Below are 27,957 nucleotides of genomic sequence, written 5' to 3'. Positions count from 1 at the left end.
GGGGCCAAGGCTGTAGGGGGAGGCTGTTGCAAAGGTAGAGAGGGAGAAGTGACGATGGCGATCGTTGTTGCCGCGGCCGATGTGGAACCCAAGCAGTGGCGAAGGGAATCGCAAGGCTCTTCCCTGACCATTTTCTCCTGTCCCTGCGCGAGGTGAGGGCCCCGGCTCGGCCTCTGCGAAACTTTGGGGCGCTGGCGCGGAGGAGGAGACAGGATTTCTCCCGTGACTTTTGTAACTGCGTCAGGGCAAGATGGCGCTGGGTCTCCTTGGGGCGCGGGGGGAGAGGCACGTCCACCGCCGCAGCGCATGTGACCGGGCTGCATTCCTGTGGGGTTTGGCTCCGACCCAGGCCGGGGCGGGGGAGGGGACAGGGCTTGGGCGGAGGAGACTGTGGTGCGGTCGGCGTTGGCGGCCCGAAGAGGAAGAGATGACTGTTGGAAAGCGTTCCCCTCCCCCATACGGCAGAACAGCTGCGGCTCCCAGGGGAAAGCCCCCGCAGGACACTCCTCGTGGGGTGTGACGGCTGTTGGTGGAGAAGGTTTGGCGCCCTATTTTCTTATCTGCCTTTCTCCCCGCAAAGTATACTTATGTAAGGTGGTAGTTCTCTGACGTGGGACTCAGAATCAACTATGAGTCCTTGAGGGTCACTGCGAGGCCTAGTGAGGGGTAAACTAGCTTCTGGGGGTACAACGTCAAGGAGGATCGATTAATTTCTGAGGAAACAGTTTCTCAGATTGAAATAGAAAAGTATTTCCAAAGTTTAGAAACAAATGTTAAGGTGTAAATAACACCCAGGAACACTTCAATTGCTTTTAAACGGCACAAGCAGCCATCTGAATTCAAGGGTCCTTTTCAGACTGTTCCTTCTGTACTTCCTTTTCTTTATTCCAGTTTCCTATCTGTACATCCCTTAAGAATATAGTTTTATCGGTGGAAATTGCTTTTTTTATTTTTATTTTTTGAGACAGAGTCTCGCTCTGTCGTGCCCAGGCTGGAGTGCAGTGGCGCGATCTAGGCTCACTGCAACCTCCGCCTCTCCGGGTTGAGGCGATTCTCCTGCCTCAGCCTCCCAAGTAGCTGGGATTACAGGCGCCCACAACCACACCCGGCTGATTTTTTTATTTTTAGTAGAGACGAGGTTTCACCATGTTGGCCAGGCTGGTCTCGAACTGTCGAGATCCTCCCGCCTTAGCTTCCGAAAGTGCTGGGATTATAGGCCTGAGCCACTGCCCAAGGCCTGCTTTTTATTTTTTATTTTATTTTTTATTTTTGCCATTAGGCGTTAGTAATACAGAATAAAAGCCGTGTTTTAAACTGTATGAAGTTGTAAGACTTTTCAGTACTTTTAGTGTGTTTTCTTTCTGTTGCCCTTTTGTAGTTTTTAAAAATAAAAGACGCAATTATAAGCACTTCCGGTGAATATTATTCCTTAAGATTCCTTCATCATTATGACATTTGAAGCACTTTTGTAGTAGTACAAACTATACTTTTAGCTTTTGAAACCTCGATAGGAGAAAATATCCAGCAGTTTGTAAGGGCTATTTTGGCATATTCAGTAAGGTAGAATATGTTTTTTGTTTTTCCCACTTGGCTAAACTATAGTAGTCAAAACTAGCAAAAATTTTTAGAGGGCTTCTCCTTTTGGGTGGTGTAGAGGGTGGGGAGTTACTCAACAAACACATTTGCAGCTAAAATCTGGCCTACTTCTTGATGGAGCACTTATAAACTTGGTGCTTGAGAAAATGATTGCTGGACCTGAAAAGAACCTGAGGTCAAGGTTGTGCTATTTCAGATCCTTAAGGCTTAGTTGTAGGCTCTTGGTAGTTTGAAAACAAGATTGGGTTTTTAATTTGTTTGTGTATCTTTAAATCCTCACTAGTTTTTGTGGATTTCTTTTTCCAGTTATTAAGCAACTGAATGTGGATGAACTATAAATAATTAGTACAAAGAATGTAATTAGGTCCACTCTGAATAGAAAGCATTAAGAACTCTTGAATGTCTTCAAGTGTTACTTTGTTACGTGTAAGATGTCTCCCCTTCCTTCATAGCAGTTTTTATTCCTGCTTAAAAAAGGAACTAAATATGAAGTCAGTAGATTTTAAGGTAATTTTCAGAATGTTTCTACTTTCACCGTGCCTTAATAAGGAAAAGAGGCCATTTTCCAAGCGAATGGAAACACCCTTTCCTTGTTTTGTGCCTTTAATCAGAGTGTACCTTCATTGTTCCTGATTGCCAAATCCACGAACTTCTTGAGCTCTCAATTTTTCTTGACTTTCCCATGGCATTTTAAGTACTGTTCATACTTGGAATTACTTTTCTTTGACTGCCTTTATACGTTCATGTATTATGCCTGGGCAATTTCATTTGGGCCTATTATGTTCCAATACCTCTCCAATTTTCACCTCCATCTTAGCTCTGCCAGCTTCAGAGCTATAGGTAGGCAATGTAAAAGTTTACTGGGGACCGCAGGCTTTCTGAGCTAAATGAAAATACTAAGCTTGGTACTTGTTTCCTCAGAAATTTCTTCCCCCATCCCCTCACAAAGATTGTTTGAGTAAATTACACCCCAACCTTCTTTTCCTTATTTTTGTTGAAATCATTGTCTCTTAACTTTGGAACATTGCAATTGCAATAAGCTCACTAGGTTCACATAGCATATCTTCTGATGTGCTACAATTAAAATGCACGCCATCTCAAAAGTACTATGCCATCTCATACCTTTGTGCTTTTGTCCTACTACCTGGAGTGCGTCTTTCTCACTTCTGGATAACACGATTTGAGCCTTTTCTTTGCCTCTTGAAACTCGACAGAATCCCTACTCCCAAGTAAATGTGTCATTCTTTACGTTGATAACTCAGCCTAGTGCTCGACACTTGATAGGCATTCATGTGTGCATGGTTTTTTAGAGATTGATAAGATTAACTGTAGAGTCTATAAACTGTAAATACTGGCTTTTAAACTCTTTTTAAAGAGCTCTTTTGATCAACAATTTGGATAAGAGATGGAAGGTTAGGGAGGCTCCAGGCAAGAGAGAAGACTGCTGATGTCCCAGAGATAGTTCTGCCCCAAAAAGGTGGGAAGAAGAAAAAAAAACCTGCGCTGCATATTTTTAAGAAATATATTTTATAGCATTTTTCTTTAATGCCTACTTTTGCTGCAAGCACTGAAGTTTATCCTGCATTTGTATTTCTTATTTGAGAAAGAAATGGCCTTTGGGGTTTGTTTTGTTTTTTGTTCCTTTGTAAGCACACTGCAAAAGTGGCGTTGTCAGCATTGTCTTTTGAGGTATCAAATGTGCTTTCAATCAGCGTATATCTTTTATATAGTACCATTCCTAATAAACTAAATTGGTTATCAACCTAATACAAATGGTATTTCGTACAACTTAAGCCTAAACTAAGTTAGATTATATAGAAACTTACTCTTAGAGAATATATCGCCTTAATATTTCTTACCCTGAAAAGAGTATTTTTAAGTGCCCCTCTCAAAGTATATTGATTAATATTTGTCCCAAATGTAAAACTATATCCTGGTTTTTCCCTTGCAGTTGTTTAGCAAGGAAATGTTTACTTACTAATTTATTTTCTTCCAGACTCTATTCTACCAGTTTAAACTTAGCTGAGTTTTGTTTTTGTTTTTTTGTTTTTGAGACAGAGTCTTGCTTTGCCGCCCAGGCTGGAGTGCAGTGGTGCGATCTTGGCTCACTGCAGCCTCCAGCTCCTGGGTTCAAGCCATTCTTCTGCCTCAGCCCCTGAGTAGCTGGAACTACAGGTGCGCACCACCACGCCCAGCTAATTTTTGTATTTTTAGTGGAGATGGGGTTTCACCATGTTGGCCAGGCTGGTGTCTTGAATTCCTGACCTCAGGATCACCTGCCTCAGCCTTCTAGAGTGCTGGGATTACAGGTGTGAGCCACTGTGCCCAGCCTAAACTTAGCTCAGTTTTAGTGCTACTTCCATTTCTTTATGTATAGTTTGATGTAAGAATAACAGTTTGGGATTTTTTTTTTTTTTTTTTTTTTTTTTTTTTTAAATTAGCAAGGTAATGCCACATCAGGTCCTTGGTGACATTAATGAGAAAACAGGGGAATTACTGGAAAGTCTTGATTTAAGGCCAGATGAGAAATCCTTAACTGCTAGTGTGACTTCCCTCCCCATAAAAGAGAGTGCTCTCATAATACATCGAATTGTTGGATGTTGTTGTATATACTTTATACATAATCTTGCCCACGGTGGCAGAGCATTAACTTAATCTGTCTCCCTGACCTCACCAAAGTTCATAGTCTTTGCCCTACTTACACTGTCTGAAGGATGACTTGGCTTTTTTTTTTTTTTAAATTGAGACAGAGTCTCGCTCTGTTGCCCAGGCTGGAGTGCAGTGGTGTGATCTCAGCTCACTGCAACCTCCACCTCCTGGGTTCAAGCGATTCTCCTGCCTCAGCCTCCCCAGTAGCTGGAATTGCAGGCACTTGTCACCATGCCTGGCTAATTTTTGTCTTTTTAATAGAGACAGGGTTTCACCATGTTGGCCAGTCTGGTCTCGAACTTCTGAGCTCAGGTGATCTGCCCGCCTTGGCCTCTCAGAGTGCTGGGATTACAGGCATGAGCCACCGTGCCTGGCTGATGACTAAACTCTTGAGGTGTGGCACAGGACAGAGAAAGACTTATTTTAAAACATCCTGTCTTCAACCCAGGAGAAGAGGAGACTGGCTTTTAGAGCCCTCAATGTAGCAAGAAGAGCCTGAATCAGTAGGAGTGATAAAGAAGGTATATAAGATACTACAGAAACATCCGTACTGGTTGCCTGGGTGAGTATAAAGAAAAAGAAGGAATTGACTTTCAAGAAAAATGATTGACATTTGATAGTCTTAAGAGACAAAAGTCAAAACAGGGTAGATTCAGTCTTAATAGGAGACAAATTTAGCAAGCAAGCTGAGATCTTAGGTCTACATTTTAGGCCAAGGAAAAGGAACTGATTGCATTTGTTTTTTAAGGTAGATTATATGCCAGTGCACAACATACTTAACGTAAATCTGATTAGCTTTATAATAATTTTGAAATTATTTTATTTGTAACTATCCTAAGCATTACCTTTTATTGTTGGATTATTATCTAATGCCCACAAATGATAGATAGCATTTGAAAGTAATTGCTGGCAGGGCATCTTGGCTCATGCCTATAATCCCAGCACTTTGGGAGGCCATGGTTGATGCATCACATGAGGCCAGGAGTTCAAGACCAGCCTGGCCAACGTGGCAAAACCCTGTCTCTACTAAAAATATGAAATAATTAGCTGGGTGTGGTGGTGCACATCTATAATCCAGCTACCCAGAAGGCTGAAGCATGAGAATCGCTTGAATTGAGGAGGTGGAGGTTGCAGTGAGCTGAGATCACACCACTGCATTCCAACCTGGGGGACAGAGTGAGACACTGTCTTAAAAAAAAAAAAAAAAATTGCAAGGCCACCCTTGGTAGCCTGTAATCCCAGCACTTTTAGGAGGCCAAGGCAGGAGGATTGCTTGAGGCCAGGAGCTAGAGACTAGGCTGGGCAACATGATGAAACCCCCGTCTACAAATAATTTTTTTTAAAAATTAACCAGGTGTCTGGCACACACCTGTAGTCCCAGTTACTCAGGAGGCTTAGGTGGGAGGATCACCACTTGAGGCCAAGAGATCAAGATCAGCCTGGGTAACATAGCAAGACCCCCACCTATAGGAAAATAAAATCCCAAGTTTTCAGTTATTCACCCACTTTAGGTTTCCACCTTCCTTAGAAAGTAAAGTAGTATAAATTATTTCTGAAATTTGTGAAAACGATGTACCACATAACCCTCTCAAACCAGGTTGCTTCTACTTCCAGTGACTTCATTCCTAAGGGGCAAAGTAACTCGAATGATAGGTGAGCTCATGACATGGTTTAGCTCCATATCAAACTCTGGATTTGGGAAAATTGCTACTGATTTATTAAACACTTGAATTATTATATGCTAGGTCAGAATTTAGCAACTAAACTCTCAGGAATTTGTAAACCTCCTTTTAACAGAGAGAAGTGAGTCCAGGCTGGGCATGGTGGCACCTGTAATCCCAGCTTCTCAGGAGGCTGAGGCATGAGAATTGCTTGAACCTGGGAGGTGGAGGTTGCAGTGAGCTGAGATCACACCACTCTACTCCAGCCTGGGCAACAGAGGGAGGCTCTGTCTCAAAAAAAAAAAAAAATGTACCGTATGTACTGTAAAGCCTATTTACACCTCTCCATCACACATAATTGCTTATACATTATGCCCAGTGCCTGGCCCCTATTGGATTTCTGACAAGTTTTAATGTTGTTAGGTTAAGAGAGAACCTGTTCCTCAAGTTTAGTCTTATCTCTAGTATTTAAATTTTTCATGAAGGAAGGCTGTGCTAAGGTGATAACCTCATTCCTGAAGAACACTTACTTTAAATAGGAAATGTTCAATTGGTTTTCCTCATTCTATGAAAAGCTCAAAAAGGCAACAAAAATACTCACTATTCTCTGGTTCATTTGATAACAATATTGTGGTAGTCTAGGCATTTCTCCCGTGTCCCAAGCACAACTTACCTGACCACATCAATACAACAGACATTCTGTGGCGAACTCTCTTTGTTTTGTTCCATGCTCCCACTGTATGGCCAGTGAAAGGGCAAATGGAAGTAAAAAGGATAAGAGGACACATTAGATAGCTTTGATTGCTGCATTCTTTTAAAAAAGTTAAATGAGGCCGGGCGCAGTGGCTCAAGCCTGTAATCCCAGCACTTTGGGAGGCCAAGACAGGCGGATCACGAGATCAGGAGATTGAGACCATCCTGGCTAACACGGTGAAATTCCGTCTCTACTAAAAAAAATACAGAAAACTACCCAGGAGAAGTGGCGGGCGTCTGTAGGCCGAGCTACTCGGGAGGCTGAGGCAGGAGAGTAAACCCGAGAGGTGGAGCTTGCAGTGAGCTGAGATCCAGCCACTGCACTCCAGCCTGGGCGACAGAGCGAGACTCTGTCTCAAAAAAAAAAAAAAAAAGTTAAATGACTGAAAAAGATTTTACAAATGACATCAAAAGTCAGGGGTTCGTCTAAAAGTATCTAAGGGTTAACTAGTTCCCTTTCTCCACAAACTCTGCCCATGTAGGTAAGTTTTATTTTTCAGAGGAATAAGAAACATGCAGTTATTTGCATTTATAATATTTTGTGAAAGTTCTGGGTTTTGTTTTTGTTTTTTTTTGTTTTGAGACAGAGTCTCACTCTGTTTCCCACCTAGGCTGCAGTGTAGTGGCACAATCTCGGCTCACTGCAAGCTCCGCATCCTGGGTTCACGCCATTCTTCTTTTTCAGCCTCCTGAGTAGCTGGGACTACAGGCACCCGCCACCATGCCTGGCTAATTTTTTGTATTTTTAGTAGAGACAGGGTTTCACCATGTTAGCCAGGATGGTCTCCATCTCTTGACCAGGAGATCTGCCCGCCTTGGCCTCCCAAAGTGCTGGGATTACAAGCTTGAGCCACCGCACCCTGCTGAAAGTTCTGTATTTTTATGAGCTTCGGGTGGTCTTATATAACCCATAGCATTTGATTCCTAAGAATATATCCTCTTGGCCAGGCGTGGTAGCTCATGCCTGTAATCCCAGCACTTTGGGAGACCAAGGTGGGTGGATCACGAGGTCAGGAGTTCGAGACCAGCCTGACTAACATGGTGAAACCCTGTCTCTACTAAAAATAGAAAAATTAGCCAGTCGTCGTGACGCACGCCTGTAATTCCAGCTACTCAAGAGGCTGAGGCAGGAGAATCACTTGAACCCAGGAGACAGAGGTCGCAGTGAGCCGAGAAGCGCCACTGCACTCCGGTCTGGGCAACAGGGCGAAACTCCATCTCAAAAGAAAAAAAGACTATATTCTCTTAAAACTCCTTTGCTTTTATGCTAATACCCTTTTCTAGTTGGTTTCTTCAGCTTCTTAAATGTTGAATTTCCCAGTGTTGTGTCCCCACCAATGTTAAGTTATCCATTTTACTAACTGCAATAATCAATTCCCATACCTTTACCTGTCGATGACTCTAGAATTTGTAATCTCTGAACTCAACTGAAATTACTAGATGCATTACTTGTCCTATGAAGTGCCTCAAACTAAACAAATTTAAAAGTGTAATCCCAGCACTTTGGGAGGCTGAGGCGGGCAGATCACTTGAGATCAGGAGTTAGAGACCAGTGTGGCCAACATCGCGAAACCCTGTCTCTACTAAAAATACAAAAATGAGCCAGGCATGATGGCACGTGCCTGTAATCCCAGCTGTTTGGGAGGCTGAGGTGAGAGAATTGCTTGAACCTGGGAGGCAGAAGTTGCAGTGAGTCCAGATCATGCCACTGCATTCCAGCCGGGGCAACAGAGCAAGATTCTATCTCAAAACAAACAAAACTTTTTTTAGATAATGGTTAAAACCATTTTCCAGCGTAATTCATAAAATCAAACATTTTTCCAAAAATATGTTTCCAGAAAAATGTTTTTAAAACACTGTTCACCAGAGATTTGAGGGTAAAGTCAAAACACATTGTGACGTGCCAGGTCCTTCATCTGACCCCTGCTTTAACCTCCCAAAGTGTTAGGAACATCATGAACACTGCTTGAAACCAGAATAATCCAAGTTTGAATACCTGGTTTTCCACTCCAAGAAAGACTTTTAGGTAGTTTGCTTTCTGGGACTCAGTTTTATGTTCCATACAGTTGGTAAAATATTAACTATATAGTGGTGTTAAGAATTAAATTAGATATGAAACCTTTCAGGAACAATTATTGACTTGTAAGCCCAATTTTTTTTGGTCCAGAAAATAACACATTCCCTTTTATTTGTTACATGTGTTCCTATCATGCTATCATGTTCCTGTTCCTCTTTTCCATTAGCATATGAGATCTTGATAAACACGATGTTTTTCATCTTTGTGGCTAAAGTGCACAGTTCCTGGCATGTAATAGGCATGCAGTTTTGTTGCACAAATAAATAGATAATCTGCTTTGATGCCAAATGCCTGAAAATGTTGCCATAGTATGTGTTTATTACAATAGGCCGTTGAATATAAAATGTGATGCAAATGGTCTGGTTGATTCTATACCATCATAAGACTTCAGAGGGTTTTCCCACACTTTTCAAAAACATGTGTCTATTATGTTGCAGCTAGAAGGACTAGTCCCTACTGTATTCATTTATAATCTAGTTTGGGATCAAGCCACGTCAGAATATAACCAAATACTGTAAGCATTCAGCCAGATATCCCAGTTCATGGGGTAGTGTGTTTCACAGAAGAAATACAATTTTTGGATTAGGAGGCAGATAGTTGTGGGTTTCATTGGGAAAGGGTGGGGCAGTAGAGTACAACATATTTGCAATCAGCATGGTTTTGTGTGTAAAAGCATAAAACAGGAACAGAGATAATGTTTTAAGTAAACTAATTTCACTGGGCTTGTGTGGCCTAGTACGTTGAGAGATGAGACTGGAAAGGGGGTGGATTGGACCACATAATTTTATTTTTAATTTGGGCTCTTTTTTTCTGTGAATCTTAAGCCACGACTTTTTCTATTTTGTTTCTTTTATATTTATGGAAACAGTCCGAGAGAAATGATTGAGTCACAGTGTTAACAGGGGACAGAGCCAGGCCTGAACCTAAATATTGCTGTTCTACCTCTAAGTTGAAAATAGGACAGTCAGTAAAAGTCTGTTGTATACTGGGTTATAAGATCTCATTTCTAATCTAACTTAGATGGAATCAAGGTTAGAAAAAGTACTTGATTCTTACCACATTTTTTTCTTACTGGTTGTACATAGAAAGAGATTGGCCTGGCACAGTGGCTCACAACTATAATTCCAGCACTTTGGGAGGCAGAGGTGGGTGGGTCCCTTGAGTCTAGATCAGCCTGGGCAACGTCGTGAAACCCTGCCTCTACTAAAAATACAAAAATTAGCTTGATGTGGTGGCATGCTCCTGTAATCCCAGCACTTTAGGAGGCTGAGGCGAGCGGATCTCTTGAACCTGGGAGGTAGAGGTTGTAGTGAGTCGTGATCATGCCACTGCACTCCAACTTGGGCAAAAGGGCAAGACCCTGTCTCCAAAGAAAAGAAATTAAATTAGGAGCAAGCATGAGGTTTAAGTGTCAGACTTCCTTTCCCAGTACACTCACCTACTACAGGCTGCATGATCTTGATGGACTTACTTCACTGAACTGTTTCCTTATCTGTAAGTTGTTTAGTTATCTACAAATGTGTAGCTTGCTACCTGACAGCATTAGATATTGGATAATTGATTGTTATTGCTATTAATAAACATGGACTTAGTTCTTGAAGTTTTAGTTTTATGCTGAGAATCCATGTAACACTGGCAATCTATGTCTATACCTGCATCTATAGCAAAAGCCAGAACTTACCATAAATTTTGCTGTTGCATTAGGAAATACATCTTGATAACTGATACTTATATACTTAGTATTATTATTCTGTTATTTCTTATTCTAGGCCCCCAAAACTTTTATTAAAATACTTCAAATTTTAGGTTAGCATTTTTGTTCATGTTCAGACATCTTAAATTCGTATATTCATGCAAATTTTTTTTTTTTTTTTTTTTTTTTTTTTTTGAGACAAAGTCTCTGTCACCCAGGCTGGAAAAAAATATCTTTATAGTTTTGTGCACATTTGGCAATCAGAAATAATACATTGTTGTACTATGTTTATGCTTTGCTATTTTTATATGATCAAGACATTACTGTTAAAGTGAATACTCTCTGGCCACATATGTAACCATTGCTATTAAGAAAGTTGTGATTGTGACTTGGAAATAGTCATATGGAGACAGTTCTGATTTAATTCCTAGATAACTTTCATATTGTCACCATTTTGCAGTGTGCATTTCAGAATAATTTTTCATACTAATTTATAGATGTGGGAACACATCCATTAGAAAGCTGAAGCTAACTTTATTCTCAGATAACAATCATTTAATTATAACATTGAATTTTAAGAGGAAAAATATAGTATGCTGTCTTGTCTTTTTCTGCTCTTTTTTTTCCATGTATGGGTAGTTCATGTTTTGCTTTAATAACATTTTTTGCCTGGGCAAATGTCCATATTATACATTCTGATCACTTTACTTCCATCACCCTTGAAATCAAAAAGCAAACATTTGATTTAGTGGCTTTTACTTTGCAAAATGTTTATCGACATCTCTCATCATTTTATCAGCTTTGTTCGTACTTAACATGGTAGTTCTACTTTACGAAAGAAGCCTGTCACTAAAATATAACACTCAAAATTAAAACATAAATTTTCATAAATTTCACAGTGCTTTTTTGCGTTTGTTCTAGAAATAGTATCTCACTCTGTGGCCCAGGCTAGAGTTTTCAGTGGCAGGGCAGTCATAGCTCATTGTAACATAGAACTCCTGGGTTCAAGCCATCCTCTACCCTCATCCTCTCCAGGAGCTAGGAAAGGTATATGCCACCAAGCCTGGCTAATTTTTAAAAGAATTTTTGTACAGATGGGGTCTTGCTGTGTTGCCCAGGCTGGCCTGAAGCAGTTCTCCTGCCTTGGCCTCCCAAAGTATTGAGATTACAGGCATGAGCCACCACACGAGGCTATCAGAGTGCATTTTTTAAAAAGATAGAAATGTCTAACTTCTGTTTGAGCATGTAAGGTGTCATCAGATATGATGCTGGGTATGTTAGCTTATTCCTTTCTTCTGAAGGTTGTTTTTATGCTATCGTTAATGAACCATCAAAGGTTCTGAAATCAAACATTTTGAAAATACTTGACTTATGGCCATTTTATATCAAGTGTATATACTTTTATTGTTTGTGTGCTTAAAACTGGTTATTTTCATGAATGTACTTTCTATGGATCACTAAATGTCAGAACCAGCTAAGAATGAAAATAAGTACCATTTATACTTACTGTCAGCTGAACACTTGCATTATTTTTACCTTTACGGTGTCTCTTACAGAAATTAGTTTTTAGGTTGTGGTTTCGTACATAGCAGAGCAGCTGCCTCCCTGCGATCTATTCAAAGTCAACCCTGGACCCAAGGGATTGTCCGCCCTTGGCGTCTCCGTTGCCATCCGTCTCTCTTCCTTCTTCCCTCCCAACACCCCCGGGGGTGTCCTTCCCCGGTCGGCACATGCCCACCCTCTCTGGGATTCCAGGGCAAGTGGCAGGTGTCTTGTGCGCCTGCAGCATGTTCAAAAGCGCAAGTCTCCATCCGAGGCCTTTCCAAGCTGGCGATGCTCAGGGACACGATGCCATGCTGGGGGTGGCTGAGGTTGCAGGGGCGCCTCCGCTCGGTGTCCCACCTTTCTAGTTCTAGTCTCCTCCCCCAACCCCACTAGTGGCTTGTTCCTGGTCTGGGACGGGGTTGTAAAGTGTGGCAAGTATGGCTGAGGCGTGGTGGTTTGAGGGCATGACCCTGCAGCCACTGTCCCAGGGGTCGGGGTGGCCGTGTGGACCGGGGGTGGCCAAAAGTGGTTCTGGGTTCCAACCCTCTCCCACTCCGTGGCAGAGTGGGGCGGTCACCACCGCCCCTGAGCCCTTTTAAAAAAGAAAGAAAAAAATTAGTTTTTAGTGATAGGAGAGAATCTTTTTGTCAATGAGGAAGTTGAGATAAATTGAGATAACTCAGATATAGGTACTATATTTTCCTTGGTATTATCAAATTTGATCTTTTTTTCATCTATCAGATTGGATTCATATGAATCAGTCCACTCAAGTGGTTACATTAAGTTATTTTTTGTTTTCAGTACTTTATCCTGTGTCTTGCTCTCATGGGTAATCCTTAATGTAGAGTAGTCACCTAAGTTTCAGTTCCCATTCTTCTCCATCCTCCTTTTTTCCATCCCTATACTCTCCAGATTTCCCTCTGGATCAACTATGCAATTTGTGTATGTTAATATAACAATATATACTCTTTCTGCAGATATTAATAGATGTATGTCAAAGTGTTCTGAATTTGTTATCTTTACCCCTGGGGGCAAGAATTAGTTTTATTTGTAACTGGCAAGTCAAACTTTGGTACTATAGGAAGCCCTCAGGTCTCTGTGACCAGAGGTTAGCATAGGGAAACTGAGACATTTTAAAACGTTTTTCATATTAAGCTATGAAGAAAACTGGCCTTCATTGCACTTTGGTAGTAGACCACTTCCTAATTCATACCTTCAGGTCCAAGTAGCCTTCTCTGAAATTAAAAACAAAACAAAACATATTGAAAAAGATTGTAGGGTGAAGTTATATGCCATCAAAATGATCATGAGATACAGCTATTTTTGTGTATTTCTACCTTTTTTGACAACCAATCAAATTGAATATTTTTTGTGTGTGGGGGGGTGGCCAGTAAAATAGAAACTGTTGGCCATGTGTAATGGCTTATGTCTGTAAATCCCAGCACTTTGGCAGGGGCCAAGACGGGTGGATTGCTTAGCTTAAGAGTTCAAAACCAGCCTGTGCAACATGGTGAGACGCTGTCTTTACAAAAATACAGAAACTAGCCAGGTGCAGTGGCGTAAGCCTGTAGTCCCAGCCACTCCAGAGGCTGAAGTGGAAGGATTTCTTAAGCGCCAGAGGTCAAGGCTGCAGTGAGTCATGCTCCTGCTATTACACTCCAGCCTGGGTAACAAAGCAAGACCCTTTCTCAAAAAATATATAAATAAATAACTAGAAACTATGAAATTATTTTCAAGGATAAGTAAGGACTAAATTCAGAGTAGTTTAATCAGAGGCCTACATCAAAACATAACATGCATTTTTAAATTAATCTCTTTAAATGCATGGTTAAGTTACCTGTATATGTGCTCAGTAAAATCGGTCATTTCTGGAAAAGAAATAGCTATTTAGTTTTCTATGCATAAAATTAAGATAGAAGTCTTTTTTCTCCTAACAGCCTTGGTCATAGTGGATCCAAAAAAAAAAAAAAAAAAAAAATGTCACTTGGGCTATGTCGTACACTTGTTTCTAAAACAATGGAATAAGTCAGATGTTTGTCGAAAACATTTATATTTGCAAATAAAGTTTTTTCTTGCCTTACATTTTGATGAAATAAGTATAATTTGTGTGAAGATTAAAATACTCTAAAACATGAATTGATAAAGCAAAATGAAGGAGCCAGATTTCAAAATCAAGTTGTAGGGTGAGACATGAGGATGGGAAGAAGATAATTAAGGATTCATATATGGAGTTTTAATTTAGTTCCTTAAAATTCATAGTGAAAAGAATAAGATTTTGGTGGGGGGGCGCGGGAGGGGAACGGAGTCTCACTCTGTCTCCCAGGCTGGAGTACAGTGGTGCAATCTCAGCTCACAGCAACCTCAGCCTCCCGAGTAGCTGTAACTACAGGTGCCTGCCACCACACCTGAATAATTTTTTATTTTTAGTAGAGACAGGGTTTCACCATGTTGGCCAGGCTGGTCTGGAACTCCTGACCTCAGGTAATCTGCCTGCCTCAGCCTCCCAAAGTGCTGGGATTACAGGCGTGAACCATAGCACCTGGCCAAAATTTGGTACTTTATAACTCAATAATTGCAACCAGACCAGCTAACTTTTTTAAAACTTGGGGCTCTATAATGTTTAGATGAAGGTAAATGTAGGGTATAGACCCTCTTTAGATTGAGGGAGTAGGAGTTTTGACATCACAGGTCATTTGGAGTTAAAGGTATGAAATTTGAAAGTAGTTTGGTTATACATGCCCTTTGGAAACCAGCGTCTTTCTTTTTTGTTTTGTTGGGTTTTTTTTGAGACGGAGTCTTGCTCTGTCGCCCAGGCTAGAGTGCTGTGGCGCAATCTCGGCTCACTGCAAGCTCTGGTTCCCAGGTTCACACCCTTCTCCTGCCTCAGCCTCCCAAGAAGCTGGGACTACAGGCGCCCGCCACCACGCCCGGCTAATTTTTTATATTTTTTAGTAGAGATGGGGTTTCACCATGTTAGCCAGGATTGTCTCGATCTCCTGACCTTGTGATCCACCCGCCTTGGCCTCCCAAAGTGCTGGGATTACAGGCGTGAGCCACCGTGCCCGGCCTGCAAACCAGCCTCTTTCATTAGGGGAATTAGTTTTGGTGGAGGGATTCATTCAGATTGTTAGTATGTATCAAGGGAGTCTTTGTATACCAGAAGGTTTGAACTGGTTGGGAGAAATATCCTTATAAGAACAGGGTAATTATTAATCATAATAATCTTTGCCAAGGTGCCTAAGTAACTCCCTTATATAATAGCAGCCAGTGATTAGATAGATTCATACCAAGCAGGTTAGATTTATTCCTTCTGAATCAAAAAACCCTTTGCTTCATAATCTAGGTCTTGTGTCTCACAGAATCCTTTATAATATAGAATAAATGGTTGAGAGGAAAGACATTGTATATACCTGAAATTCAAATAGGATAACTTTCTCAAAGTTTTAGGAGAGACCAAATAATGTATGTCCATGTAGCTCTAAGATATGAGTCAACAGAGCAAAATAATTATGAAACTCTTGTGGGGTTTTTGGTAGAGTTTTTATAGAGATCCAGTATATATGAGAAGCAAACTAAAAAGAGTTGCCAAGGGCTTTAGAGCCAATCAAATTCCTGGACTTGGAGGATTTGTTGAATGAATTGAGTGGAAACCAGTATAGTTGCCAGTTTTAAGTTCGCTCAATAGCAGCATTCAATTAGATACTGAGTTTTAAAATAGAGTTTTTTTTTTTTTGAGACAGAATCTCACTCTGTCACCCAGACTGGAGTGCAGTGGTGCGATCTCAGGTCACTGCAACCTCTGCCTCCGAGTGCCAGCAATTCTTGCCTCAGCCTCCCAAGTAGCTGGGATTATAGGCGCCCGCCACCACGCCCGGCTAATTTTTTATTTTTAGCAACAGCAGGGTTTCACCGTGTTAGCCAGGATGGTCTCGATCTCCTGACCTCATGATCCGCCCGCCGCTGCCTCCCAAAGTGCTGGGATTACAGGTGTCAGCCACCGTGCCCAGCCTAAAATGGATCTTTTAATACCAAATAAGGACATCATCTTACGATTTAAAAATTGTCTTTTTAAAACCTCACCACATTGTTCTTATTCTCATTTTGCTATACAATAATGAAAAGTTATCCAACATTCATTTTGGAATATTATTTTGGAATCATTCATGTATCTCATCTGTCTGATTTTACCAACATGGAAAGCATAACTCAAAGACAGTCCTTTAATCAGTTTTTTAAATGAAACTACTTTTCTCAGCTGTAAAAAAAAAAAATTTTATAATAGTCATCAGCATTCTTTTAAATTGTGACAAGTTAGTCTTAGGAGGATACAAAAATGGGCCGGGCGTGGTGACTCACACCTGTAATCCCAGCACTTTGGGAGGCCGAGGCGGGCGGATCATGAGGTCAGGAGATCGAGACCATCCTGGCTAACACGGTGAAACCCCGTCTCTACTAAAAATACAAAAAAATTAGCTGGGTGTGGTGGCGGGCGCCTGTAGTCCCAGCTACTTGGGAAGCTGAGGCAGGAGAATGGTGTGAACCTGGGAGGTGGAGCTTGCAGTGAGCCGAGATTGCGCCACTGCACTCCAGCCTGGGCGACAGAGCGAGACTCCATCTCAAAAAAAAAAAAAAAGAAGGATACAAAAATGTATAAAAGGCTCGTGAATTTCTGACGAATTTAAATTAGGATATGTCCACAAACAGCAATTAAAATTGTTTCCAAAGAGTTATTTCAAAGCATCACGTATTACAAAAAAATGGTGAAAATATAGATATAGGTCACAATTTATAGAACTTCTGTATATTGTGTATGTTTCCATAGAAATAGGTAAAGAAAATAAAATAGAATGGTTTCTCTTTGGGTTATAGGCTTACAGATGGATTTTCTACAGCAGGCATATGTTACCAAAACAATGGGAATGGGCTAATGCTTAGATACTAACTTAAAAATGGGATAAAAACTGAAAACAGTATGGTCTCAGATTATCAGAAGCCTAGGAATCATCTTCATTTCTTTAACACCCATGTTCCTGATGGCCCTAATGTCTGTTCTAACTATAGTTCTTGGCCTTCTCCCCTTCTTGTCTTTACTCACACTGCCACTACTTTAATTCAGGCCTGGAAAAGTGTACTCAGTCAGTCACTCTGAATATTTGCTCATACAAGAGTTTGTGTATAGAACTATGTAGTAACTCTTAGCTTACCCTCGCTTTTAATTTTTCTAATCCATCTGTTAACCCTTCAAAGTGATTTTGTGTATCTGATATTGCTTGAAAGCTTTTAATGGATCCCGTGATCTGCCTCTTGCCTTTTTCTCCAATCAGAAATACCCAGTTGCTGCTGCTTTTGCTTCCAGCCATATTATTACAGTTTGTGCATCCCTAATCTGAAAATCCAAAATCTGCAATGTTCCAAAATTCGAAACTGCCAACATGATGCCACAGGTGGAAAATTCCACACTTGACCTTATGTGATAGGTCACAGTCAAAACTTAGTGTCATGCACAGATATTAAAAATATTGCATAAATTTACTTCAGGCTGCATGCATAAGGTGAAGCATTTATGAAACATAAATGAATTTATGTTTAGACTTCATCTCACTCCCAAAATACCTATCTCATGTATATGGAAATATTCCAAAATCCAGAGCACTTTTGGTCTCAAGCATTTCAGATAAGTGATATGCAACCTGTACTATTATCTCTTCATAAAATACCCCCGTCTATTTTGTGAATGCAAGTGTTTGTGTAGCCTTCTCTGATCTTTTTCCAGTAGGTCTATTATTTTTTGTAATTCCATGTACCCTAGCTCTATTATAGTGCTTAACTGCAGTTTATTACCATTATTTATAGACTCTTTACCCACTAGAACAGCAGTCTCCAACCTTTTTGGCACTAGGGACCAGTTTGTGGACGACAATTTTTTCCACGGATGGGGTGTGGGGGTGGTGTTGATTTTGGGATAAAACTGTTCCATCTCAGGTCATCGGGCATTAGTTAGATTCATAAGGGGATTCTAAACTCCCCACTTAATGTAACACTCTACTTCTTTCTTTTCATTGATATAGATAATATATGTGCATATTTAGGGGTACACGCTCCTTATTCTACTACTGTAAAATAGTAGAATTTATTCCTGCTAACTTTACTTTTGTACCGCTTAACCAACTTCTATACCTCCCTCCTTCTCCCACCTCACTTAATATAAGCATCCTTTATTTTTTATTTTTGAGACAAAGGGCCCATCTCAGGTCATCGGGCATTAGTTAGATTCATAAGGAGTTAGCTTCATAGATCCCTCACATGTGAAGGTTCACATTCCTATGAGAGTCTAAGGCCACAGCTGATCTGGCAGGAGACAGAGCTTTGGGGGTGGGTAATGCTTGTTCACAGCTCACCTCCTGTTGTGTGGTGGGGTGGGGGAGGGTGTTGGGGACCCCAGTACTAGAATATTAGCCCCTGAAGAGCAGAATATCTAACTTGCATTGTCTCCCTCAGATAAAAGGATTCAGTTTATTGTTAAACGGGTAGTGCCTGCATTAGTACCTAGGACATAGTAAGTGCTTAAGTAAATTTTGAATTAATTGGGTTTGTTCTCTTTGGTATAAGTATAAACCTGCAAAATAGCTCCTAAACCTAGATTGTAAAGAGAAGAAAGGTTAGAGATGCATTTCTGTAGTTAATGATGGTTAATGTCCAAGAACGTAGCCATCCTTAGTAAAGAAAAAATAATACCAGGAAAACAGTTGGGCATCTATTCCTCTTAGGTTTCGTCAGGCACAGTTATCTTGAAAGACTAGCAATCCCACATGAAACATACCCTGGTACTCATGTGTCCGTTGCAACTGTAAAGGTGCTTTAACTTCAAGGGAACTTTAGAGGAGAGAACTTTCCCACAGTTCACTTTCCTTAACAGTTCAGTGGCCCTGTTCACAGGATGAAAGTTCAGGTAGATTCTCTGGCATCTCATTTCAAAAGAATAGATACTGTCCTGCAAATATGGATGCAGAGACATCAACACTTACTGACATGCAGCAACATTCATAGGAACTAAACAGATTTGCAGCCCAAAATGGCACTGGTAAAAAATACATGTCAGTCTGCACAGAGATTCTGAATGATTTACAATAAACAGTAGATGATGTTAATACCTGTTTTTAAAAAGTTGAGTCCATCAATCTGCTAACTAATCCCTTCCACAACGCAAGCAAGTTTGTATTCTTTGGAAAGATTTGGCACTAAGTTAAAAGTCACTTCTAAGTTTTGCAACAGTAAATAAGTTGATTTAATCTGTTACATAGATACCAACAGATTTCCAAAGTGGTAGTTGTAGGTACTACATAAAGTATGAGTTTCCCTACTATGGGCATATTAAAATGCTGCAAGTTGGTAGTTCCCAAGCCAGTTTGATCACCATAATCATTTTTGAAACTTACTAAAATACTCTTAGACTTCTTACCCACAGGTCCCAGAAACAAGATGTTAGATATCATCATTTGTAATTTTCTTACAGTGTAGCAATTTTTGAAGAACCATATGCTGCACTATTATAAAAATCTGCATTTTTGACAAACCCCTCATTCCCAGGTATTTAATTTGTAATTGCTGCATTGATAATACTTTGGTATATGGAACGAATTGCTTCTCTAAAATGGAAACTATGGAAAGCAATAGTGCAAAGACATTATATTTTCATTTCTTTTTAGGGGAGTGTTACTGTAATATTAGACATCCAACCTGAGAAGTTTGGAGGTACTATTGCCATGAGCCATTTTTTCTGTAATTCAAAAGTTATCTTTGAAGTGACTGATTACCTGAGAATGAGAAGGCCTCCTTTCTGGGATGCAGGCGTGCATTTAACATAGACTTCAGGACAAATTAAGTTGATGTTTGCTGCAGGTTGCTATGAAAATTTAAATTCCACTGAACTCACCCTCAATCTTTAGCACTCCTAATGGGTGATATTTAGGATTGCTCTGGGAACATGTGTTAATTTTTCTTAGTAAAACTTATTTAAAGCTTCCACACTAATACTTCTCTAATTTTGGTATCATGATTCATTCTCAGCTTTAAAAATAAAGTATCCTGGATCAGTTTCCTTTTGTGGTAACTCCAAGCATATACCGTTGACTCTTAACTACTCAGGGGTTGGTCTCTGACCCACCTCCCATGCAGTCAAATTCACATATAACTTTTCACTCCCCAAAAACCAGACCTAACTGCTAATAGCCTACTGTTGACTGTCAGCCTTACCAATAAACATAGTCAATTAACATATATTCTGTGTGTTATATGTATTATATACTGTCTTATTACAATAAAGTAACTAGATAAAATCAAATGGGCTGGGTATGGTGACTCGTGGCTAGTAATCCCTGTACTTTGGGAGGCCAAGGCGGGAGGATCATTTGAGCTCAGGAGTTCAAGACCACCCTGGGCAACAAAATGAGACCCTGTCTCTACAAACCAGACATGGTTGTGCATGCCTGTAGTCCTAGCTACTCAGGAGGCTGAGGCAGGAGGATTGCTTGAACCCAGGAGTTTAAGGCTGCAGTGAGCTATGATTGCACCACTGCACTCTAGCCTGGGTGACAGGTTGTGGTCCTGTTGAGTTTGAGACCAGCCTAGCTAACATGGTGAAACCCCGTTTCTACTAAAAATATATAAAAATTAGCCAGGCATAATGGTTGGCGCCTGTAATCTCAGCTACTTGGGAGGCTGAGGCAGGAGAATTACTTGAACCTGGGAAACAAAGCTTGCAATTATGAGGAAGAAAAAATATATTTACTGTTCATTAAGTAGGAGTGGATCATAAAGGTGTTCAATCTCGTTGAGTAGGCTGAGGAAGAGGAGAGGGGTCTTTCTCAGGGGTGGCAGAGGCAGAAGAAAATTTACCCATATTGTTCAAGGGTCACCTCTATTTAAAATTTCACATTCAAATAAATTTGACCCTTATGTATATTAATAATATCCATAATTCTTAGAATAGTAAATGAATGTTAGATTGTAAAATCATTGGCCTAGAGGAGTTGCCTAAAGATTGAAATAAACCAGCTCCTTGGCTTCTTTATTTTTGTAAATGAAGGGCAGACACAAAGTAAATTTCCAAGTCACCTTGAAGTCAGGCACTTTGAAGCCTAGCTATGAGTAAACTCAGTTATACTGTCTAATACCTATTTTAGATTTTCTGTTTACGGCATAAACTTTAAGGCCAGTCTTCTTTTAAGAAGTCAAAAGTAGAACCTTTCTAGCAGAAGTGTTTTTCAAACATTAAATCTTAAACAAAAAAGACAAAAAAGTGACGAAATGATAGAACTCTAGGAGTTTGTCTTAGCTACCTACCACTGAAAGAGGATTTTTCTTTTAAAGAAAATTGGAATATTCTGATGGACTAAACTTTTTTTGTTAAACAGGTAAAGTCTTGTTAGCCCGGAAACTATCTCTTCTTAGGAGTGTTTAAGATTTGTTGAGAGGGAGAAGGCTTTATTTCTCACTTTACTTCTTTCTTTTTATTGATATAGATAATATTTGTGCATATTTTAGGGGCACATGTGATATTTTCATAATTGTATAACATGTGTAATGATCAAATCAGAGTAGTTGGAATAGCTGTCACCTCAAACATTTATCTTTGTGTTGGGAACATTACAAATCTTCTGGCTATTTTGAAATATACAATATGAATTATTAACTATAATTTTCCTACTGTACTGTAAAATAGTAGAACTTATTCGTTCTGACTTTACTTTTGTACCACTTAACCAACTTCTATACATCCCTCCTTCCCCCACCCCACTTAATATAAGCATCTTTTTTTTATTATTATTTTTGAGACAAAGTCTTGCTCTGTCACCCAGGCTGGAATGCACTGGCAAGATCTTGGCTCACTGCAGTCTTTGCCTCCCGATTTCAAGCATTTCTCCTGCCTCAGCTTCCCAAGTAGCTGGGATTACAGGCTTGTGTCACCACACCCGGCTAACTTTTGTATTTTTAGTAGAGAGAGGGTTTCAGTATGTTGGCTAAGCTGGTCTTGAACTCCTGACCTCAGGTGATCTGCCCACCTCGGCTTCTCAGAGTGCTGGGATTACAGGCGTGAGCCACCATGCCCAGCCATAAGCATCTTTTCAAAAGGTGGAGGGGGCTATAAACTGTTATTTTAAGCATAGTAAGAGTTCATCCTACTGCTTTTACAGTGAATTACTGCAAGATGTTTAGACATTGTGATCTTTTTATTATGGTTACTGTTTTCCCTAAAGGTCAAACCAATAACTTTAGATCCTGAAGTACAACTCAAGAGTAGAAGCATCACTTAATTTAATACTACTAACTTAAAAGAATAGCAGATCTTGCTCAGTGTGGTGGCTCAGGCCTGTAATCCCAGCACTTTGGAATGCTGAGACAGGTGGAGCACCTGAGGTCAGGAGACCAGTGTGGCCAACATGGTGAAACCCTGTCTCTACTAAAAATATAAGAATTAGCCGGGTGTGGTGGCACACACCTGTAATCGCAGCTACTCAGGAGGCTGAGGCACGAAAATTGCTTTAATCCGGTGGGCAGAGGTTGCAGTGGGCCGAGATTATGCCACTGCACTCCACCCTGGGTGACACAGTAAGACTCTGTCTCAAAAAAAGAAAAAAGAATAGTAGTGGATCTTCAGATACTTAGATGTCATGAGCTGGGACTTTAATGGGCTATTTTTTAAATTTGACATTAAAAATTCAGTCCTAATGCCAGTAAATAATTTTCATTTAATTCCACATGTGTTTGGTATATTCATCAAGCACCTTCTGAATGTTATTAGACTTTCTATATAGTTAACCTTGGATATTATATGCTGGTTCGGTAGATGTTTTTGTTTTTTGTTTTGTTTTGTTTTGGTTTTTTTTTTTACGCACGTCTTTTAGCTTGGTTGATGTGCCCTCAGCCTGAAAGATGACAACTTGCTTATTTATTAGACAACCAGATTACTTGACACCCTATGTTTGAGGTCCCGGGTTTAGATTGGTTATTAAATAAGCATTCATTAGGTTTTCAGTTATTTATAAAAGCTAAATATAAAGAGCCACAAACCATTTCAACAAGTTCATACAGCCAAAGCATATAGATAAATATATGAAACAATATAGTAAATACATGAGACCAAAAATTCTAGTCTTTCATCACTCTGGAAATAAACAGATGTTTTGTGTGTGATTGTTTCTGAGACTGCAGACAGGTATTTTTTTTTCTTAACTCCTACCGTATTCAGTACATTATTCAGAAGATTAGCCAGGAACAGAAAATGTGCAATTTAATTTCCCTTAGGTTCAAGGTATAAGCTAAACAAGAGTCTTTCCCTGCACAAGTTGTCAAATTGGCTGTGTTTTCACTGGATAGTAGATGGGGACAGTGGGAATCTTGTTTGTTCATTGATGGGCGGGCATCATTATTTAGATAATGGGGCATTTGGCTACCTTGAAAGTCATGTTTACTCCCTGTGTTACCCTCACTTCATTGAATTTCTTTACTTTGACTTTCGGAGCTCTGGGCAGAAATCACGTATTAGTTTGGAGGACTTTATTGTTTTATTCAAGTTAAAGTATAGGGTTTCCCCAGATTGAAAACCAGAATAGCCCATGACCATTCCCTGTGGGATTCTGTAACTATTAAGGCAAAAGAAAATGCAGTTGCACTTATGAGTATATGGACAAAATAACGTGAAGTGAAAAGGGAAGAGATGTTTTTTAAAGATGACTATATTTTAATTCCTCCTGACTAGTAAATTCAAGGATACCAGGACAAATGAGGTATAGACTTTAAACCTTCCAACATTCCATTGTGTTAATCATTCTTCCTCATCAAAGAGGCAGTAAGGGATAATTTAGAGTGACTACAGTTACAAATAATGTGCTATGTAAGCACCCAAGAGCAGAGATAAGGGTGGAATTAAGGGTGTTAAAGAAAATATGGCCTCCCTTCTTTCTTTGCCATTCGATTGTTTTTGCTGTCCCTGGAGACTCGTATCTCTCTATTTGTAGGACCAAAGTTTACACAAGTGCCAAATACATAAACAAGAACACCCCATTAAAATTCCTGTGAAACATTATACATCTTAAGAGAGCAGATGTGTCTATGGGCTGTCACAAATACTAGTCTTGCTACGTTAAGCAAGTAATTAGTGGAGACATACTATTTAGGATTCGCCTAAAACCCTCCAAGATAGAGGTCCCCAATCCCGGCCCCTGACCGGCCACACCAGCAGGCGGTAAGCAGTAGGCCAGTGAACATCATACCTGAGCTCAGCCTCCTGTCAGATCAGTGGCCACATTAGATTATCATAGGTGTGAGAACCCAATTGTGAACTGCACATGTGTGGGATCTAGGTTGTGCTCTCCTTGTGAGAATCTAACGCCTGATAATCTGAGTTGGAAGAGTCTCATACCAAAACCATTTCCCTGCCCTGTCTGTTGAAAAATTGTCTTCCACAAAACGGGTCCCTGGTGCCAAATAGGTTGGGAACCACTGCTCTAAGGTGTCCAGTGTTGCCTAACCCCTCTCCCTACTTATGCACCCATTAGTTTGCCTAATAGCTGATTGATTTCTGTTTAAATAGCCACAGTATATTGGGGCCATTTATTGCATCTTCGGTCAGCTCTTTTCCTCTGGGTCCCTAGAACTGAAGACAATATCCTAAGTTGATTCTGTCTCACAAAACATGAGTAAAATGAGGAATTGGTTAGGTAGGTGGCAAACAGCAAAGATTATTTGGACTTGTAGCTTGCTCCTTAAATAGACTTTAACCAAGTAAGCTATTTGAGAAACAACCTTAATTTTTTTCAAGTGTTATTTTTAATTCTACAAGAATATTTTCTTTTTTTCTTTTTTTTTTTTTTTTTTTTTTTTTTTTTGAGACGGAGTCTGGCTCTGTTGCCCAGGCTGGAGTGCAGTGGCCGGATCTCAGCTCACTGCAAGCTCCGCCTCCCGGGTTTACGCCATTCTCCTGCCTCAGCCTCCGGAGTAGCTGGGACTACAGGCGCCCGCCACCTCGCCCGGCTAGTTTTTTGTATTTTTTAGTAGAGACAGGTTTCACCGTGTTAGCCAGGATGGTCTCGATCTCCTGACCTAGTGATCCGCCCGTCTCGGCCTCCCAAAGTGCTGGGATTACAGGCTTGAGCCACCGCGCCCGGCCAGGAATATTTTCATAAAGTTATAATGTCCATTGTGTTAGCAACTAGAATTACAATGGCAGGTTTTAGGAGATACTTGAAACGTGAGATATTACATTTAAAACTATAAAATTATCGACGTAAGTATATGATTGTACCCATGTGGCAGTAAACTTAAAACTTCTAGTTTTTCACGTTTTTTTTTGTTGTTTGACTTTTTAAAGAGTTTAAAAGGGGAAAAGGAGAGGAATATGTGAGGGAGACTGGCTTGCAAAGTCTAAAGTATTTCTTATGTGGCCCTATACAGAAAAAGGTTGTGTATTCTGGACAAGAGCAATTAAAGGAAATAGTTTGGACTTAAGACTTCTAAAAATAAATAGTGCTCAAATTGCACTTGGAAGCCAGAGACCTTGCTAGTCATCAAAGGTTCAGTTCAGTCCGTACTTAGAAAAGAGGGAAGCCAGCTTAGCTAAGAGTCAGAATACAAATATTCAGAAATGATTAATAGGCAAATAATTATATATACCATGTCCCAGCCAGTAGATGGAATAATATGCCACCATTAAATTTATATTAACATGTAAAAATGTTTGGAGTTTAGGGCTCTTACCCATATCTTAGTGACATAGAAAGAAAAGATAAATCACACGCAACCAGAAAATAGACATGTTGACTTTATTTTAGTACATAATCTGGTAGGATTTTTACATAATCTCATGTAATGGTGCTAGGTAGTTGGTTGTGCCAACTAGAAGTGTCACATAGTTAATATCCTTAAAGAGAAATGGAAGCTAATCAGGTAAGTAAACTGTGAGCTGAGGCCTACGTCATGCTTGCTATTCAAAGAGAGTAAAGTAATTGGATAAATGTTAATGCCTCCTGGTTGGGAAAACAGTCTTCAAAAATGGCACCAAGTTACAGTTCTAATGCAATGGAGTCACTAATTACTATGAATACTTTTTTTACTTGGTGGATTACTAATAAAGGCAACTGGATACAATAAATGTAAAGATTTTCTTTTAAAACGACAGACTCTTCAGTGAGGCATAAACATTTTATAGAACAATTATCAAAGCTATATTGGACTTAAATATTGGTCATGAATGTATGCACACCCCATAGGTAGCTGCCCTCCTTGGGCAGCTTTTGACTCCTATGCCAAAATTTAAAATAAAGCGTGTTTAATCACATTCCCCAAAAGGAGAACTTCATGAGGCACTAATGAGTAATGTTTATTTTATGAATGATTTTACAGAAGAAATTACAGAGGATGTTTAAATTGCAAAAGTACTCCTCCCCTTTTTTCCCCCCAACAAAATCCTTTGCAGTTATCACCTAAGCTTTTTGGTTGTGTGATTTAAGAGAGAAAAAAAAAAAAGACCTACCTTAACAATTTAAGTAGGCAGTATTGTTTCTCCTCAGCTTTTCTCACTGTCAGCTGCCTAGTCTTTGTAATTCTTCTTATGCAGAACAACTTAGCATTTGACGCCACTATCACAAAAAAAAAAAAAAAGAAGAAAAAAAACAAATATAGCAGTTGAGGGCAGTATACAAGCTTAGCAAGTATATTCTGATACTTGCTTAGGAAGTAGGAAATGTGATCAGATTCTGTTCTTTACCATATGACGCTGATTTGCAAGGTCCCACTGGGTACAGGACTACTGGTAAAAACCCTGTAACTTCGTGTCACAGAGGGACACAGCCATATATATAAAACAGCATCTGCCTTAAATCTTTGGGGAACATCTTACTATATTTAACCGGCTGATTTTACCAGGTATTTAGGAAAGTGTGACTGCAGTTCAGGGTCTTTGTTTCTTCTTTTAAGACAAGGTCTCGTTTTGTTGCTCAGGCTGGAGTACAGTGGCATGATAAAGGCTCATTGCAGCCTCAGCATCCCTGGGCTCCAGGGATTCTTCCACCTTGGCTACCCAAAACTGGGATTATGGGTGTGAGCCACCACACCTGGCCTCTTATATCTTGATTAAGGTCCTGTCTGGGCCTGCAGAGGTTCAATTTGCTTAATCCCGCACTTTTCCCTCAACATGGAGGTCCTTAGTCAACATTAACCAAGGTAATAAAGAGTTGAAAGTTTTAATCATAAGTAGGTGGAGGAGCATTTAAACTGGTTTAATAAACTTGAAATACGAATACGTTAAATATTCGAATAACAAAGCACTTGTGAAACAGGTTTTTCTATGGAAAGACAATTTTCCATCCAGCACATTTCATTTGGCTGGATTCCTTTTTTTTTTTTTTTTTTTTTGGTAATAAATAGAACTTTGAAAATTCCAAATCAAATTTGCACTTTTGCATAAAAGGTTCACTTGGTGACTCTCATGCCTCCATAAGTATCTTCCATCTGATTCTACACAACCTATTGCCTTCAGTGTATCCTGGGACCAGCCAAAGAGATGATTCCAACCAGTGGAATCATCATTAAACCAGTGGTTCTTAAAATACGGACATTCAGTCAATCTGCATCAGAATTACTGTAGATTCTGGACAATGTACCAAGTCAACATCAAATCAGTCCTACATTTTGAAAAGGTAACTGTAATGAAAAGATGTTTTGAGATGCTGAAATTGCAGTGAAGACAATGTTCCCACCTTTTTTAAATGTTGTAATGTTAGCCTCATGTATGGAGCAGATTAGTATTTTAATTTTTAAAAGCCTTTTAGGAATGCAGATGTTAACATGAACAGTGGTAAAGAGGGGGGCATATTTGAGCAATGATTTTTAAAGAGCTTTGAATTTACAGTGCAATCCTAGCAAGAAAAGAGAGGGAGAAAAGAACATCTATTTTGAGCTGCAGACATAATTGCATCACAGCCGAG

General features: G+C 39.9%; 1 long non-coding RNA gene across 1 annotated transcript; it reads left to right on the top strand.

Annotated features, from left to right (window-relative positions):
• Positions 1-44: 44 nt before the first annotated feature.
• Positions 45-27,957, top strand: LOC140709684 (uncharacterized). Its single transcript, XR_012090398.1, has 3 exons — positions 45-152; positions 4,694-4,807; positions 27,882-27,957. It is a non-coding gene; the product is annotated as an uncharacterized lncRNA (long non-coding RNA).

This window comes from Chlorocebus sabaeus, chromosome 21, assembly GCF_047675955.1.
Source record: "Chlorocebus sabaeus isolate Y175 chromosome 21, mChlSab1.0.hap1, whole genome shotgun sequence".
In the NCBI taxonomy this organism is placed as follows: domain Eukaryota; kingdom Metazoa; phylum Chordata; class Mammalia; order Primates; family Cercopithecidae; genus Chlorocebus; species Chlorocebus sabaeus.
Note: the sequence above shows the minus strand (reverse complement) of the source record. Positions and strands in the feature narration are given on the sequence as shown.